The sequence below is a fragment of the Tupaia chinensis genome, unplaced genomic scaffold (assembly GCF_000334495.1).
Source record: "Tupaia chinensis unplaced genomic scaffold, TupChi_1.0 Scaffold143675_1, whole genome shotgun sequence".
NCBI lineage: Eukaryota > Metazoa > Chordata > Mammalia > Scandentia > Tupaiidae > Tupaia > Tupaia belangeri.
The window spans coordinates 260283-266177 of record NW_006203523.1 but is presented as its reverse complement, the minus strand read 5'-3'; positions in this window follow the sequence as shown (position 1 = coordinate 266177).

Genomic DNA, 5895 nt, shown 5'->3' with positions numbered 1-5895 from the left:
GTAGTTTTTTCTTTTTTTTTGTTGTATCCTTTTCCATTCAGGTAATGAGGTTAATTGAGGCTTTATAGAATGAATTTGGAAAAGTTCTTTCCCATTGAATCACTAGAAACAGTGTGAATAGAATGGGGGTTACCTCTTTTTAAAAATTTTGTAAAATTCAGGAATGAAGCCATTGGGGCCTGGACTTTTCTTTGTTGAGAAGTTATTTATTATTGATTCAATCTCATTGCTTGTTATAGGTCTATTCAGGCTTTTTATGTCCTCCTGTGTCAATCTTGGTAGATTATATGTGTTCAAGAAATTTGTCCATTTCATCCAGGTTTTCTTGTTTGTTGTCATATTGTCGCTCATAGTATCCTCTAATGATGTTTTGTATTTCTATTATATCTGTTGTAGTTTTGCCTGATTCATTGAGAATTTGATGTAACTGGTTCTTTTCTCTCTTCTTAATTAGTCTAGCTAATGGTGTGTCAATCTTTTTTATCTTCTCAAAGAACCAGTTTTTGCTTTCATTTATTTTCTGTATAGTTAGCTCATATTCTATTTCATTTATTTCTGCTTGAATCTTTATTACTTCTTTTCATCTTTTTTGTTGTTGTTGTTGTTTTTGTTATTTTTCCAATTCCATGAAGCATCATTCTAGGTTGTCCTTTTGCCACCTTTCCATTTTTTTATTGTGTACACTAATTGCTATGAACCTTCCTCTTATGACTGCTTTTGCAGTGTCTCCTATATTACAGAAACTTGTGTACTCATTATCATTTGTCTGGGTATATCGATAATAATGTAGAATGTTAATAGAGTAAATTATTTGATCAAGAGACACAGATTGGCAGAATGGATTTAAAATCATAAACCCTCCATCTGCTACCTACAAGAGACTTATGTCATGGATAAAGACATACATAGACTAAAAGTGAAGGGCTGGAAAAAGGTATGCATGCAAATTGAAACTACAAAAGGTTGGGAGTCACTATACTGATTTCAGACAAAATAGGCTTTAAGACAAAAACAGTAAGAAGAGACAAAAAAGGACATTATATAGTAGTAAATGGACTAATTCACTAAGAAAATATAGCTTATAAATATCCTTGCCCCCAAATATGTAAAAGAAAGTTTGCTAGATCTAAAAGGAAAAATAGACTGTAACACAATAATTGTTGGAGATATCAACACCCCACCATCTCCTTTAGACAAGTCAACAAGAAAAAAAAAATAAGCAAAGAGATTCTGGACCTAAATGATATCATAAATCAGATGGAGTTGATAGACATCTATAAAACTTTCCACCCAAAACCCACAAAATATTTTTTTTCTCAGCCCTGCATGGTATTTTCTTGAAGCTTGACCACATGATAGGGCACAAAACCAGCCTTTACAGATTGAAAGGCATAGAAACTGTTTCCAGCATCTTCTCTGACCAGGATGGAATTAAACTTGATATTATTCTCAGGAAAAAAACTAAAAAATACACAAATACATGGAAACTTAATAACCTACTTCTAAATGACTCATGATTACTGACGAGATCAAGACTGAAATTAAAATATTCATGGAAACAAATGATAATGAGTACACAATTTCCATAATTTATAGGACACTTCAAAAGCATCCATAAGAAGGAAGTTCATAGCAATTAATGCACACAAGAGTTTCATTTTCGCTGCAGCCTCATCAGTACTTATCATTCTTTATTTTTTTAATTTTAGCCATTCTGACTGGGGTTAGGTAATATTTCATAATGGTTTTGATTTGTATCTCCCTTATGGTAAGTAATGCTGACTTTTTTTTTTTGAGAGGTTTTTGCTATAGGGCACATACGCTCGCCAAACAGACAGAGACAGAGAGACAGAAAGTGAGAAATCACCCCCCAGGGGGGATGGCCATGCCACAGTCCCTTCTCCTCCATTCTCTTCTCGGGATCTTGGGCACACACGCATACATGCCCAGCGTGAGTTTTAAGCCACCAGGTCTGGGACGCAAACCGCGGTCGACCACGTGGGAGTCCAGCAACACAGCCATTACACTAACTGCTGGTCCCAATGCTGACATTTTTTAGTATGCTTTTTGACTGTTCATAAGTCTTCCTTAGAGAGCTGTCTGTTCAGGTAATTTGTCCATGTCTGGTGTGAGTTTCAAGACCCTGAGTAGTGACTTGAACTATGGTCAACTATGTAGGAGTCTAGTGACATAACCATTAAGCCACCTTCTGGTTCCAAACTGAGGCTATAGGTATATCCACCACCATGCCCAACTCTGATTTTTTAAAAGTATTTATTTAATTATTTATTTGTTCATTTATTTTATTTTGGCCAGAGAGAGACACACAGAGAGAGAGAGAGGGAAAGTGAGAAAGCAAGCCATCAGGTCCAGGACTCGAACCGTGGTTGGCCATGTGGGAGTACCCAGAGCCTTAACTACCACGCCACCCACTGGTCCCCCAAGTTTCTTTTTTTTTGGCAGGTGAATATCCAGTTTTCCAAGCATCATTTGCTGAAGGGCTTTTATTTTCCCCAGTGGATTGTCTTGTGCCCTTTGTCAAAGATCAGTAGGGTGTATGTTTTGGGTTTAATTTTTGGATTCTCAATTCTGTTCCATTTACCTACATGGTTGTTTTAGTGTCAGTACCATTCTTTTTTGAACTAAAAATACCTCATATTTCATTCTTTTTTAAAAAATTATTTTATTGAACTTTTATTTATTTATTTTAATTTGACATAGAGGGGGAGAGAGAGAGGGAAAGTGAGAAAGTGAGCTGCCAGCTCCAGGACTTGAACTGTGGTTGGCCACATGGGAGTCCAGCACCTTAACCACCATACCACCTGCTGGCCCCATTACCATTCTCTTTTGATTATGACAGTTTCTTAAATGTATTTTGGGGTCGGAGATGGAAATGCCTCTATTTATTCATTTTGTTCAGTATTGTTTTGATGATATGGGGTCTTTTATGAGTCTAAGCAAATTTTATTTTATTTTTCTAAATCTGTGAAGAATATCTCTGGTAATTTCATTGGGGTTGCATTAAATTTATAACTTAATTTGTGTAGAATTGACGTTTTGATTATAATAATTCCTCCAATCCAGGAACATAGAATATTTTCCCACTTTTTGTGTATCATTTTCAAGTCCTTTTTTAAGTTTTTTTTTTAATAGTTTTTTTCTGTAGAGATATCTTTCACTTCTTTGGTTAGGTTTATTCCTAGATGTCTTATATTTTGGGAGTTTATTGTAAATGGGATTGGTTTATTCAATTCTACCTCAGTCTTTTCATTATTGGTGAATGGAAATACTACTGATTTATGTATGTTTATTTTGTATCCTGCTATTTTTCTGTGCTCATTTATCACTTCCCAGAGTATATTTGTGGATTTTTTTGAGTTTTCTAAGTATAAAATTATATAGTTGAAAAAGAGAGATAATTTAATTTCTTTTTTCTTATTCAAATGCCTTTTATTTTATTTTCTTGTCTGATCGTATTGACTAGAACTTCCTGTACTATATTGAAAAGGAGTGAGAAAGTGAGCAGCCTTGTTTTGTGTCAGTATTTAGTGGAAAACTTTTCAGTTTTTCCCCATTCAGAATGATGTTAGCTATAGGTTTTTCATATATGGTTTTTGTGTGTGTCTATGCCAATTTTGCTGAGGATCTTAGTCATGAAGGGATGTTGAATTTTTTCAAATGCTTTTTATGCATCAATTAATATAATTATATGGTTTTTATCTTTCATTCAGTTAATATAATGCTTTACAGTTATTGTTTGGTGAATGTTGAATCATCTTTGCATCTCTGGAATACATCCCACCTGATAATAGTTTATAATCTTTTAAATATTTTGTTAAATATAATTTGTTGGTATGTTGTTGAGAATTGTTGCATCTATATTCATCAATGATTTTGGTCAATAGTTTTCTTTTTCTGTCATTTTTCTGTCTGTTTTGAGAACAGAGTGATGGAGGGTTCATGGAATAAATTTGGGAGGGTTTCTTCCTTTAGAATATTTAGAAATCATTTGAGTAGAATGAAGGTTAGCTCTTCTTTAAATGTTTCATAGAATTTGAGAGTGAAGCCACAGGAAACTGGTCTTTGTTTTTCTGAGAGAGGTTTTTGTACAGACCTGAGTCTTTCAATCAGAGGAGTGTGTTGTAGCCAGATTCAGGTATTTGATTGTTCTCTCAGCCTCTCAGGATCAGATGCACCTATGGCTGGACTGCAAGGTTAGAATGGGCATAAGAAAATCAGTTTGGGAGCCCTGGTGCAGCCCCTCTGGAGCAGCTTACTCTCTTACTTCCATGATCTTGCACTCACCATTCAAACTAAGGGAAACAGATAACTAACTGGCCCTTTTAAGTCTTTTTAAATCCATTGATACAAATTCACATTCATATGCATGGCTCTGGGATTACTCTGGAAAGTACATGACACCATCAAAATCTTCATGTATCTTCTGATCCTGAAGATATTACCTCAAGGAAATAATTCTAAAGCAATAATTCTTTTTTTTTTTAGAAGTTTTTGCTATAGGGCGTGTGCGCTCGCCAGCCAGACAGAGACAGAGACAGAAAGTGAGAAATCACCCCCAAGGGCGGATGGCATTGCCACAATCCCTTCTCCTCCATTCTCCTTTCGGGATCTTGGGCACGTGCACACATGTGCCCGACGTGAGTTTTTAAGCCACCAGGTCTGGGACACGAACCACGGTCGATTACATGGGAGTCCAGCGACATAGCCATTATGCTAACTGCTGGTCTGTAAAGCAATAATTCTTAACAAAAGCAAATTTTACACTCATAATATTACCACAATGATAACCGTCAAATTTATTAAAGCTCGCCAGTAGACAGAAATGATAAAATGCCTATGAAATGTGTTATTTTGATAAGCTAGCAATAGTATATAAAATAATGCTACTGTTATAATTTTATAGATCCTCTGAAAAGATAACAGTATCATATAAAGTGATGAGTAGAATTTATTAAGCTGCACAATTAGTGAGTTAAGTAGACTACACATTACTGAGTATAAACTCAATAAGATTCCATTTTTCCTAACATTTTATTATGAAAATTAGCAAACATTCACAAAGATTGACTGGTTTATATAGTACATTTTCATATTATCACCACCTAGAGAATACAATTTAAGCAGATTTCTAATATAAACTTTATATGTATATACATGTATATGTACATATACATGTGTATATAATATTGTTAGGAGAATATTGGATTTTCATTTCTTGAAGCATTCTGTCCCTAAATATTTGTCACAAAAAAATTATTGTGCAGAGGACAGACAGTGATGCAGCATTAAATAGAGTGTTCTGTGAGGCAATACCACAAGGGAATTTTCTCAATTCAAGTCCAGAGACCACTCAGCATGTTAGGCATGGATCAGCCCATGATCTAGGGTTGGCTGAATGCTGGGGTAGATTATAACATTGATGCCCTGTTGGGGATGCTCTGCCTTTTTAAAGGAAAAAATAACTTAAAAAAATAGTCCTCTGCATACTACTCAGGAGTATAATTTAGATGTTTTGACTACAGTTGGCCCAATAGTTTTATTTTTTCTTTTTACATTTTATTGGCATATAATAAGCATACATTTCTGTGGGATACAATATGATTTTTCAGTACAAGAATTCAAGATATATATATATATATATATTTGGAGAGGTTTTTGGTATAGGGCACGTGCACTCGCCAGACAGACAAAGAGAGACAGAGAGATAGAAAGGGAGAAATCACCCCCCAGGGGGGATGGCAATCCCTTCTCCTCCACTCTCTTCTTGGGATCTTGGGCACACACTCACATGCGCCCGGCATGAGTTTTAAGTCACCGGGTCCCAGACTCAAACCACGGTCGACTATGTGGGAGTCCAGCAACATAGCCATTATG